At 47.1% G+C, this 12,107-nt stretch overlaps 1 protein-coding gene across 1 annotated transcript in view; it reads right to left on the bottom strand.

Moving 5' to 3' along the window:
* The window catches only part of JUP (junction plakoglobin), a 177,586-nt gene extending 173,094 nt beyond the window's left edge, over nucleotides 1-4,492 (bottom strand). The window contains exon 1 of the mRNA XM_063959836.1: nucleotides 4,340-4,492. The gene's annotated coding sequence lies outside the window, so the exon portion shown is untranslated. The remainder of the gene's footprint in view (nucleotides 1-4,339) is intronic.
* Nucleotides 4,493-12,107: the final 7,615 nt, after the last annotated feature.

A 12,107-nucleotide genomic window follows, 5' to 3' on the forward strand; every position in this document is an offset into this window, starting at 1 on the left:
ACACCCAAGTGCAAATGACAAGATGAGCTTTGCTGTAGGCTTGAAACATTGTTAAGCTACAGGGCTTTCATGAACGCACCATAGCACTGGAAAGCGGAAACCATTTTTTTAACAGTAGTTTTTGCACAATATGTGGCTATGGGCCTAATTCAGACCTGGACACTGCAGCGGCAGCGTTTACAGGCTGAAGGCAATGGAATCTCACCTGTGCGATCGCCACTGTCTGAATAACAGGCAAAGGTTGTGGCAGATCGAGAGGGGACTTTGGGGGAGCATGTCCGGGCCGCTGATGGGGAGGGTCGCGGCGGCTGAGTGACGTCACACGCAGCCGCTGCGACCAAAAACATGGCGGGTAGCCCTCTGCCTAGGCAGAGAGCTACTTGGCAGGTGCGAAAGCATTGCCACCGTGGGGAGGGGGGGTTTGGTTTGCTGGATCCAGCATGTGGGGCGGACTTGCCCTGTGCTGGGCGCCTTCCCCCTGCATGTCAAAGATTTTGACCGCAGATATGCGTTTTTTCACACATTTTGATAAGCTCTTAATTAGGCACTATAGCAGAAGTACTGGACACATTTGGAATGCTTTTGGTTTATAGAGGTTATAAAGGGGCAGAATCACCAATAAAGGTCAGCTATATATTGACATAACAAGGCACAACCTTGAAGGGGTAAACGGGGGAAGAAGAAAAAACACCACACACACAGGAAGTCCATAATGCTGAACACAATGAAATCAGATTTCAGACAAAGCTGGAGCTGCCAGGAAAACATTTTCCATTTGTTTGAAAAGCAAAAAAAAAAAAAAAAAATTCCAACTGGCAGGATAGCGATGCCAAAAATAGCCAGCACGAATACTCCGAGACTGCCTTGGGAAGCAATATCTGCCAAAACTGGAGCTAGTAAGTATACAGGCAGGCTGGGTAACAGCAAAACAAACAAGCTGCAAGATGGCTTCACACCATGTGTGTCCCAATTACTGCTTGTACTGTATAGGTCCCTCCAACATATGTAACTAATTCTGGACTGAGAGAAAGTTGTATTTTCTCTCTATCACAACCAATGAAAAGGAATAATCTTTAACACAAGCAATTTAGTTATGTAAAAACAAAATAAGTGTGTGTGTGTGTGTGTGTGTGTGTGTGTGTGTGTGTGTGTGTTCGTTTTAGGCTGCGTGTAGAGGGGATTGGTTAGGTTTAGGCTACGGGTAGAGGGTTAGGCCATTGGAGAAGGGGGTGGGGGGACGATAGGGCTAGACTGCAGTGAGTGAGGGTTAGGCAACCTCGGGAAGGGTTATGGTTAAGCTGCAGGGGAGGGAAGGTTAGGTTTAGGCACCACTGGGGAGTACTAGGATGTTAATTTAGGCTTCGGGAAAAGTGGGTTAGGGATCAGGGTTAACTTAGTTAATTAGTGTATGTAGTTAATTTAAACATCAGGATGCCGCTGTTGGTATTTTGTCAGCTGGCATCCCAACATACCCATATATTTATGAATACATATATTGTATATATAGATTGGTATGACACATTCTAGGGGTTTATTTACAAAGCGGCAGGTTGTAAAACAATGCCCTTCTGACTGCTTATATGCCCAATATTTAAAAGGGTAATGCTTTCACTAGCAAGACAGGGATGCCAGACACATTGCTCTTTTAAATATCATGCAAAAGCACAATCAGAAGTGCCGGGTTTTATTCCGATTGTTCATGCATAAGTCCCTCGGTACCAGTGACAATATGTTCAGAAAATATCACAGATTACAGGATTCCCTCTCTGCTGAAAGATTACTATTTATAAAATCAAAAGAAATTTGAACAGAAAAAAAAAGCGAGCGATAATTGACTCAAGTTAAAAGCTACAAACTTATCTGCCTAAATTCATTTAAACCTAATGCATATTGAAAGGGGCAATACTATGATCAATTCTACCAAGCATGATAGTGATAGAAGCCATGTAAAGACGGACTGACATCCACTATATGACGTGAGTCAGTAGAAACTTGTCAAAATGTTTACTCAGTCTCTCCTTTCAGGTAAAGCACTGTGAGAGTACAGGAGTGTCATCCAGGACCAGCCTTCTTCAAACCACCAACGCCCAGATGCCTTCAGCTTCCGACAGCGCTGCTATAACCTGGTAGCGTCTCGGCCTCACCCCAGGCCCTGCCCTTGTCTGATTACTCTTTGTAGTCAGAAACCTTCCCATGACTAAACTAGGGAGTAAACCAGAAATTTCTCACATGGATGAGATATGGAAAGCTTATGATGTTAACTCTTGCAATTCCAGCGATATTTTAACAGTAAATCCAGACAAAGGAAGGTAAAGATTTGTAATTTTATGAACACCTATTATACTTGTTTCTTAAATCCCACATTCGTTATACTTTACAGTAGTGATATGCCCACATTATACGAAGAGGGAAAACAATTGCAAAGCTAAGGACTTCACTTTCTTAATCAACTCAAATATTTGTTCCACATTTCTAAGCACACAACATGAATTTTCCAGTTCTGAAATTAACTTTTAAAGACCACATGATAAACAGAAAACAAAAGAACAAATTAAGACAATGAAAACTGCGCACAAAAAGTATTCATGTGTTCAATCCATTTACAAGGGGAAACAATGCATCTGATCAAGGACACCCTTGTAATTCCATAAAGTTATCTTTTGTTGAAAGATATGCCATGATTTGCTGTGTGAAGTTTGCCTAACATTCCAGGCTTGGCACGACTTATAGAAGGGTTAAAACAGTGGAGGATCCTTTTATGGGTATCAATTATTAAAACTACTCATGAGAAGTCTATACTTGTTTAGCATATTAGAAGTCTGGTTTGGGGACTAGAAAAACTCAGATTTTGATTGGTTGTTACCATTGTTCTGACACCAAACACTGGTGTGTCATATGCTAGGACCCCAAAATTGTGGGATACTGAATATAACACAAAGCATTTCTAAGAATCGGGGACCCCCAAAAATAGATGGTAGCACACATGGAGGTACCAACTCACAGGTTACACAACTCATACATTAAGCCAGATGTTCCCACACTGTGTGCCGCGGCTCCCTGGGGTGCCTCGGGACACTTGCAGGGGTGCCCTGGGTTGGTGGTCCAGGACCAACTCAAATTATTCATGGTCAATAGGCAAAACCAGTGCTGGTTGCTGCCTGTCATAAAATATATGGCCAAACAGCAGCGAATCCTGTCCCTCACCACACAACTGACCCTAAGGATGACATAAATACGCGATCTACTTAATGTAACATTTCTTTCTAAATTTCTCAATAAAAAATTTTTGGCCTAGGGGTGCCGTGAAAAAAAAAAAATTCTCATATTCTAGAGCACCATGATTCAAAAAAAAGTTTGGAAACCACTGCATTAAGCTACCCTTAAGTTTTATTATGAAAAGCTTGCCATGTCTATATAAAAATATATCCTTCACACACAGTACACTGCCCAAAGCCATGCAGCAGCCTAAATCATGCGTCTAATGATGACAAAGGCAGAATTGCTTCCACAAAAGCAGCCATTGTCCTGCTCAACAAGCAAATAAAACCTTGCTACTTTAGAGAATATTCCCATTAATGGCAGTGTGGATGTGGGCGGAGGCCCTATCGGAACACAATGTACAAAGTTCAATCAAGCATAGCACAAGAGAGGATGCACGATTTACCAAACATACTGACAATAAGTAAATAAATAAAGTGTACAGCAGATAGTTACTATGCATGCTCTGGGACACGGCAAAGAAAACAACGACCAAATTGATAGTTTCTCAGTCAAACACTTATCTTCTCCATAGGGAATAAAATATATCTAAATGGATATTAGTTTAGTAAAGCAAAAACAAATGTAGATTACAGGTAGGATGACAGAGGAAACACCGCCACCGCCCAATGATGTTACAGAAGGGTTACAATGAAACATGCAGAAAAGAAGCAGTGACTTCATGGACAAATGTGCATGCAAACAAGCAGCGTTGATTTATAGTGTGCCAATACAGAGCAGCACAATTACAGGGGAACACCCTGACCGGGCATGTCACAGCTGGGAGCAGTGCTGCACGCACAGTGCTACAGAGCAGATGAGCAGGGCAGAAGTTAGGACAGGGACACGCAGCCCAATACGTACAGGGGACAGCAACAAACCACATAGGTATACAGGGAGGAACATAACTTATATCCAGCGTTCCATATCAGTACTGACCACTGCGCCCACTCCCCTCCCCGCACAGGTAGCCCGTACAGTAGCATAGCAAGCCCGTGCCGCACCGCACATACGCGTGATGACAATAAGGAAGGACAGACGGGCAGAGCGCTATTATACACGAGGAGTGAGGGCTGCTTACCCCGCGGTACGTGTCGCTGGAAGCAGCGAATCAATCCCCAGACTCTGCTCAAGACTCTCCCAGACCTCGGCACTCCGACTACTAACCCCAACACCGAGCTGGCTGACAGCGACACCCCCCACTTAGCCAATGACGAGCCGCCCCTACTCAAACACCGCCCGCCTCCCCGATAACCTTCATTTGTTATTGGACGATACATCCATCCGTCATAGCGCCGCGTCGCACGGAGTCCCCGCCTCTCCTCCACCTGACGCTAATTGATTGGCCAAGGAGCATGCCAATCTATCCGCTCGTCAGAGTCGTATCGTGCGCGTGCCGAGCATTGGCCACAAGTTCACAAAAGTAAAATGCGATTGAAACTAGTGATGTCAGTCATGTAGCGCTCACCCAATGGCGGCCGGCCTGCTTCCTGAGAGCGCTTGGCTGGCTGGCACCGCCCTAGAATGACGTATTTGTCTTCACCTGGCCAGGTGAGTAAGAGGAGTGAGAGTGTGAGACAGGCATTAGTCACCCCCTGCCCAGCTAGGCTGCCGCGTGGGAACAAGACGTAGGATCGCATGCCGTGCAGCCAGACATAATTCACCAGGAACACAATAGTCATGTTTTTGTTTAAACAACATATTGCTCATTCTAATAACCGTGGGTGAATTTGTTATGTGGGAAAAGCAGGAATAGGCCATTGGATTAGTGTAAATGTATAAATTTATGGGGCGAATTCAATTGCAGGCAAAGGGTGCAAATTGCAGCTGTGTTTAAACGCCAGCAGCAGCACCGCTTCTTGCACCCACTCACATCCCAAATTCACTTATTATTATTATTATTTATATGGCGCCACAAGGGTTCCACAGCGACCAATTACAGAGTACATAAATAATCAAACAGGAAAACAGCAACTTACAGTTGATGACAGTATAGGACAAGTACAGGGTAAATAAACATAATTACATCAGCAGATGACACTGGAATAAGTATCAGGTGGCAGAAGACTGCTGGATTTGGTGCAGTTGAAGATTATTAAAGTAAGACAACGGATAAGCACATGAGGGAAGAGGGCCCTGCTCGTGAGAGCTTACAATCTATAGAAGTGCTTGCCACCTTGTGGGCTATTGTTGAACACTTTTGAGCGTCATTAGGCTGCCGTAAAGTGCGGCTGCTGCTGTGCTGATTCGGCTGGGCGGATGATCTCAACTGTAATTGAATTACCCTCAAGTGTTTATTCACTCTGGTGCTAATATTTTCTTATTTCTCTAACGCCCTAGTGGATGCTGGGGACTCCGTAAAGGACCATGGGGAATAGACAGGCTCCGCAGGAGACATGGGCACTTTAAGAAAGAATTTAGATTCTGGTGTGCTCTGGCTCCTCCCTCTATGTCCCTCCTCCAGACCTCAGTTTGAGACTGTGCCCGGGCGAGCTGGGAGCTGTTCAGTGAGCTCTCCTGAGCTTGCTGTGAGAAAGTATTTTGTTAGGTTTTTTATTTTCAGGGAGCTCTGCTGGCAACAGACTCCCTGCATCGTGGGACTGAGGGGAGAGAAGCAGCCCTATTCTCTGAAGCTAGGTCCTGCTTCTTAGGCTACTGGACACCATTAGCTCCAGAGGGATCGTACGCAGGATCTCACCCTCGCCGTCCGATCCCAGAGCCGCGCCGCCGTCCCCCTCGCAGAGCCGGAAGACAGAAGCCGGGTGAGTATGAGAAGCAAGAAGACTTCGAAATCGGCGGCAGAAGACTCCGTTCTTCACTGAGGTAACGCACAGCACTGCAGCTGTGCGCCATTGCTCCCACACACCTCACATACTCCGGTCACTGTAAGGGTGCAGGGCGCAGGGGGGGGGGCGCCCTGGGCAGCATATGGACCTCTTTTGGCAAAAGTACACATATATACAGTTGGGCACTGTATATATGTATGAGCCCCCGCCAAGAAAATGCATATTTGAGCGGGACAGAAGCCCGCCGTCGAGGGGGCGGGGCTTCTCCCTCAGCACTCACCAGCGCCATTTTTTCTCCACAGCTCCGCTGAGAAGAAGCTCCCCAGGCTCTCCCCTGCAGATTCACGGTAGAAGAGGGTAAAAAGAGAGGGAGGGGCACATAAATTAGGCGCAAAAAACACAATATACAGCAGCTACTGGGTTAACATTAAGTTACTATGTTATTCCTGGGTTATAGCGCTGGGGTGTGTGCTGGCATACTCTCTCTCTGTCTCTCCAAAGGGCCTTGTGGGGGAACTGTCTTCAAAAAGGGCATTCCCTGTGTGTGTGGTGTGTCGGTACGCTTGTGTCGACATGTCTGATGAGGAAGGCTATGTGGAAGCACAGCGGGTGAAAATGAATGTGGTGTCTCCGCCGACGGCGCCAACACCTGATTGGATGGATATGTGGAAGGTTTTAAATGATAGTGGTAATTCCTTACATAAAAGGTTAGAAAAAGCTGAAGCCTTAGGACAGTCAGTGTCCCTACCCATGCCTGATCCTATGTCGCAGAGGCCGTCAGGGTCTCAGAAGCGCCCACTATCCCAAATTGTTGACACGGATACCGACATGGATTCTGACTCCAGTGTCGATTACGATGATGCAAAGTTACAGCCAAAATTGGCTAAATCCATCCGTTATATGATTATAGCAATTAAGGATGTGTTGCACATCACAGAGGAAACTCCAGTCCCTGACAGGAGGGTTCATATGTATGGGGAAAAGAAGCCGCAGGTAACCTTTCCCCCCTCACATGAGCTAAATGAGTTATGTGAAAAGGCTTGGGAATCTCCAGATAAAAAACTGCAGATTTCCAAAAGGATTCTTATGGCGTATCCTTTCCCGCCAACGGACAGGTTACGCTGGGAATCCTCCCCTAGAGTGGACAAGGCTTTAACACGCTTGTCCAAGAAGGTAGCCCTGCCGTCACAGGATACGGCTACCCTCAAAGATGCTGCGGATAGAAAACAGGAGGGTACCCTGAAGTCCATTTATACACATTCAGGTACCTTACTGAGGCCGGCAATCGCGTCGGCCTGGGTGTGTAGTGCTGTAGCAGCATGGACGGATACGTTATCTGAGGAACTTGATACCTTAGACAAGGATACTATATTAATGACCCTGGGGCATATTAAGGACGCTGTCCTATATATGAGAGATGCTCAAAGAGACATTAGTCTGCTGGGTTCTAGAATCAATGCTATGTCGATTTCTGCCAGAAGGGTCCTGTGGACTCGGCAATGGACAGGTGATGCCGACTCAAAAAGGCATATGGAGGTTTTACCTTACAAGGGTGAGGAATTGTTTGGGGAGGGTCTCTCGGACCTGGTCTCCACAGCTACTGCTGGAAAGTCAAATTTTTTGCCATATATTTCCTCACAGCCTAAGAAAGCACCGTATTATCAAATGCAGTCCTTTAGATCTCAGAAAAACAAGAAAGTCCGAGGTGCGTCCTTTCTTGCCAGAGGCAGGGGCAGAGGAAAGAAGCTGCATAACACAGCTAGTTCCCAAGAACAAAAGTCCTCCCCGGCCTCTACAAAATCCACCGCATGACGCTGGGGCTCCACAGGTGGAGCTAGGCCCGGTGGGGACGCGTCTTCGAAATTTCAGCCACAAGTGGGTTCACTCCCAGTTGGATCCCTGGGCAATAGAGATTGTGTCTCAGGGATACAAGCTGGAATTTGAAGAGATGCCCCCTCACCGATACCTCAAATCGGCCCTGCCAGCTTCCCCCCACGAGAGGGAATTAGTGTTAACTGCAATTCACAAATTGTATCTTCAACAGGTGGTGGTCAAGGTTCCCCTCCTTCAACAAGGAAGGGGTTATTATTCGACCATGTTTGTAGTCCCGAAACCGGACGGTTCGGTCAGACCCATATTGAATTTAAAATCCCTGAACATGTACCTGAAAAGGTTCCGGTTCAAGATGGAATCGCTGAGAGCGGTTATCGCAAGCCTGGAATGGGGGGATTTTATGGTGTCTCTGGACATAAAGGATGCATACCTTCATGTCCCCATTTATCCGCCTCATCAGGCGTACCTCAGATTTGTGGTACAAGATTGTCATTACCAATTTCAGACGTTGCCGTTTGGTCTCTCCACGGCACCGAGAATATTTACCAAGGTAATGGCGGAAATGATGGTACTCCTGCGGAAGCAAGGGGTCACCATTATCCCATACTTGGACGATCTCCTCATAAAAGCGAGATCAAGAGAGCAGTTGCTGATCAGCGTAGCACTTTCTCTGGAAGTGTTACGGCAACACGGCTGGATCCTAAATATTCCAAAGTCGCAGTTGGTCCCTACGACTCGTCTGCCTTTCCTGGGCATGATCCTAGACACAGACCAGAAAAGAGTTTATCTCCCGATAGAGAAAGCTCAGGAACTCATGACACTGGTCAGGAACCTATTAAAACCAAAACAGGTGTCAGTGCATCACTGCACGCGAGTCCTGGGAAAGATGGTGGCATCATACGAGGCCATTCCCTTCGGCAGGTTCCATGCGAGGACCTTTCAATGGGACTTACTGGACAAGTGGTCCGGATCACATCTTCAGATGCATCGTTTAATCACCCTATCCCCCAGGGCCAGGGTGTCGCTCCTGTGGTGGCTGCAGAGTGCTCACCTTCTCGAGGGCCGCAGGTTCGGCATTCAGGACTGGGTCCTGGTGACCACGGATGCAAGCCTCCGAGGTTGGGGCGCAGTCACACAGGGAAGAAATTTCCAAGGTCTGTGGTCAAGTCAGTAGACTTGCCTTCACATCAACATCCTGGAACTAAGGGCCATATACAACGCCCTACGTCAAGCGGAGACCCTGCTTCGCGACCAACCGGTTCTGATTCAATCAGACAACATCACCGCAGTGGCTCATGTAAACCGACAAGGCGGCACAAGGAGCAGGGTGGCGATGGCGGAAGCCACCAGAATTCTTCGCTGGGCGGAAAATCACGTAAGCGCACTGTCAGCAGTGTTCATCCCGGGAGTGGACAACTGGGAAGCAGACTTCCTCAGCAGACACGACCTCCACCCGGGAGAGTGGGGACTTCATCAGGAAGTCTTCGCACAGATTACAACGCGGTGGGAACTGCCACAGGTGGACATGATGGCATCCGCCTCAACAAAAAGCTACAGAGGTATTGCGCCAGGTAAAGAGACCCTCAGGCGGTAGCTGTGGACGCCCTGGTGACACCGTGGGTGTTCCAGTCGGTCTATGTGTTTCCTCCTCTTCCTCTCATTCCCAAGGTGCAGAGGATAATAAGAAAAAGAGGAGTGCGAACAATCCTCATTGTTCCAGATTGGCCACGAAGGACTTGGTATCCAGATCTGCAAGAAATGCTCACACAGGACCCGTGGCCTCTTTCTCTAAGACAGGACCTGTTGCAGCAGGGGCCCTGTCTGTTGCAAGACTTACCGCAGCTGCGTTTGACGGCATGGCGGTTGAACGCCGGATCCTAGTGGAGAAAGGCATTCCGGAGGAGGTCATTCCTACGCTGATAAAGGCTAGGAAGGACGTGACAGCTCAACATTATCACCGTATATGGAGAAAATATGTTTCCTGGTGTGAGGCCAGAAATGCTCCTACGGAGGAATTCCAGCTGGGCCGTTTCCTCCACTTCCTACAGTCCGGAGTGAATTTGGGCCTAAAATTGGGTTCCATTAAGGTCCAGATTTCGGCCCTATCCATTTTCTTTCAAAAAGAGCTGGCTTCTCTACCTGAAGTTCAGACGTTTGTAAAGGGAGTGCTGCATATTCAGCCCCCTTTTGTGCCTCCAGTGGCACCTTTGGGATCTTAACGTGGTGTTGAGTTTCCTGAAATCCCACTGGTTTGAACCACTCAAAACGGTGGAATTGAAATATCTCATGTGGAAGGTGGTCATGCTGCTAGCCTTGGCTTCAGCTAGGCGTGTGTCAGAGTTGGCGGCTTTGTCACATAAAAGCCCCTATCTGGTTTTCCATGCGGATAGAGCAAAATTGCGGACCCGTCCACAATTCTTGCCGAAAGTGGTTTCATCCTTTCATATAAACCAACCTATTGTGGTGCCTGCGGCTACTACTGACTTGGAGGATTCCGAGTTGCTTGATGTGGTCAGGGCTTTGAAGGTTTATGTAGCCAGAACGGCTAGGGTCAGGAAAACAGAGTCTTTGTTTATCCTGTATGCTTCCAACAAACTTGGTGCTCCTGCTTCAAAGCAAACTATTGCTCGCTGGATCTGTAACACGATTCAGCAGGCTCATTCTGCGGCGGGATTGCCGCTGCCAAAATCAGTTAAGGCCCATTCCACTAGGAAGGTGGGCTCTTCTTGGGCGGCTGCCCGAGGGGTCTCGGCATTACAACTTTGCCGAGCGGCTACTTGGTCAGGTTCAAACACTTTTACAAAGTTCTACAAGTTTGATACCCTGGCTGAGGAGGACTTTGTGTTTGCTCAATCGGTGCTGCAGAGTCATCCGCACTCTCCCGCCCGTTTGGGAGCTTTGGTATAATCCCCATGGTCCTTACGGAGTCCCCAGCATCCACTAGGACGTTAGAGAAAATAAGATTTTACTTACCGGTAAATCTATTTCTCGTAGTCCGTAGTGGATGCTGGGCGCCCGTCCCAAGTGCGGACTTCTTCTGCAATGCTTGTATATAGTTATTGCTTAAAAAAGGGTTATGTTATGGTTGCATCAGGGTTGACCTGTTGCTCTGTTGTTGTTCATACTGTTGACTGGGTATGTTTATCTCAAGTTATACGGTGTGATTGGTGTGGCTGGTATGAATCTTGCCCTGGATTACCAAAATCCTTTCCTTGTACTGTCAGCTCTTCCGGGCACAGTTTCTCTAACTGAGGTCTGGAGGAGGTACATAGAGGGAGGAGCCAGATCACACCAGAATCTAAATTCTTTCTTAAAGTGCCCATGTCTCCTGCGGAGCCCGTCTATTCCCCATGGTCCTTACGGAGTCCCCAGCATCCACTACGGACTACGAGAAATAGATTTACCGGTAAGTAAAATCTTATTTTTACTACATGTCCTCTCTTTTTTAGGCCACATGGCAAAAAAAAAAGAAAGAGATAATTGCAAACCTTTTCCCACCATGCAATTAGTAGCAGTAAGTAAATACCAGAAATTCAAATGTACAAATTCCAGTGAGCATGGAAATGGTATAGTTTCTGATGTCAGAGCTACTTACAACTGTTAAAAAAGAGCTAATTTATTTTTTTCTAACTGTTAAAAACCAATTCAAATAAATAAATGATCTCTTATGCCACGTGCCTATTACAAAACAATAGGGAAACTTAAGTGAAAATTCAGATAGTACTAGCATAGGCCCTCATTCCGAGCTGGTTGCTCGCTAGCTGCTTTTAGGAGCATTGCAAACGCTAGGCCGCCGCCCCCTGGGAGTGTATCTTAGCTTAGCAGAATTGCGAACTAAAGATTAGCAGAATTGCTACTAAAAATTTTCAAGCAGTTTCTAAGCAGCTCCAGACCTACTCCTAGATTGCAATCACCTCGGTCTGTTTAGTTCCTGGTTTGGCGTCACAAACACGCCCTGCGTTCGGCCAGCCACTCCCCCGTTTCTCCAGCCACTCCTGCGTTTTTGCCTGACACGCCTGCGTTTTTTAGCATACTCCCGGAAACCGCTTAGTTACCACCCAGAAACGCCCCTTTTCTGTCAATCACTCACCGATCAGCAGTGCAACTGAAAAGCGCCGCACGAACAACAGCAAAACTGCTAAGTTTTTAGTTAAATAACTAAGCGCATGTGCGCTACGTACCATGCACATCGCAGCATAGCGAAAATCGGCAACGAGCGAACAACTCGGA

This window comes from Pseudophryne corroboree, chromosome 3 (genome assembly GCF_028390025.1).
Source record: "Pseudophryne corroboree isolate aPseCor3 chromosome 3, aPseCor3.hap2, whole genome shotgun sequence".
Lineage (NCBI taxonomy): Eukaryota > Metazoa > Chordata > Amphibia > Anura > Myobatrachidae > Pseudophryne > Pseudophryne corroboree.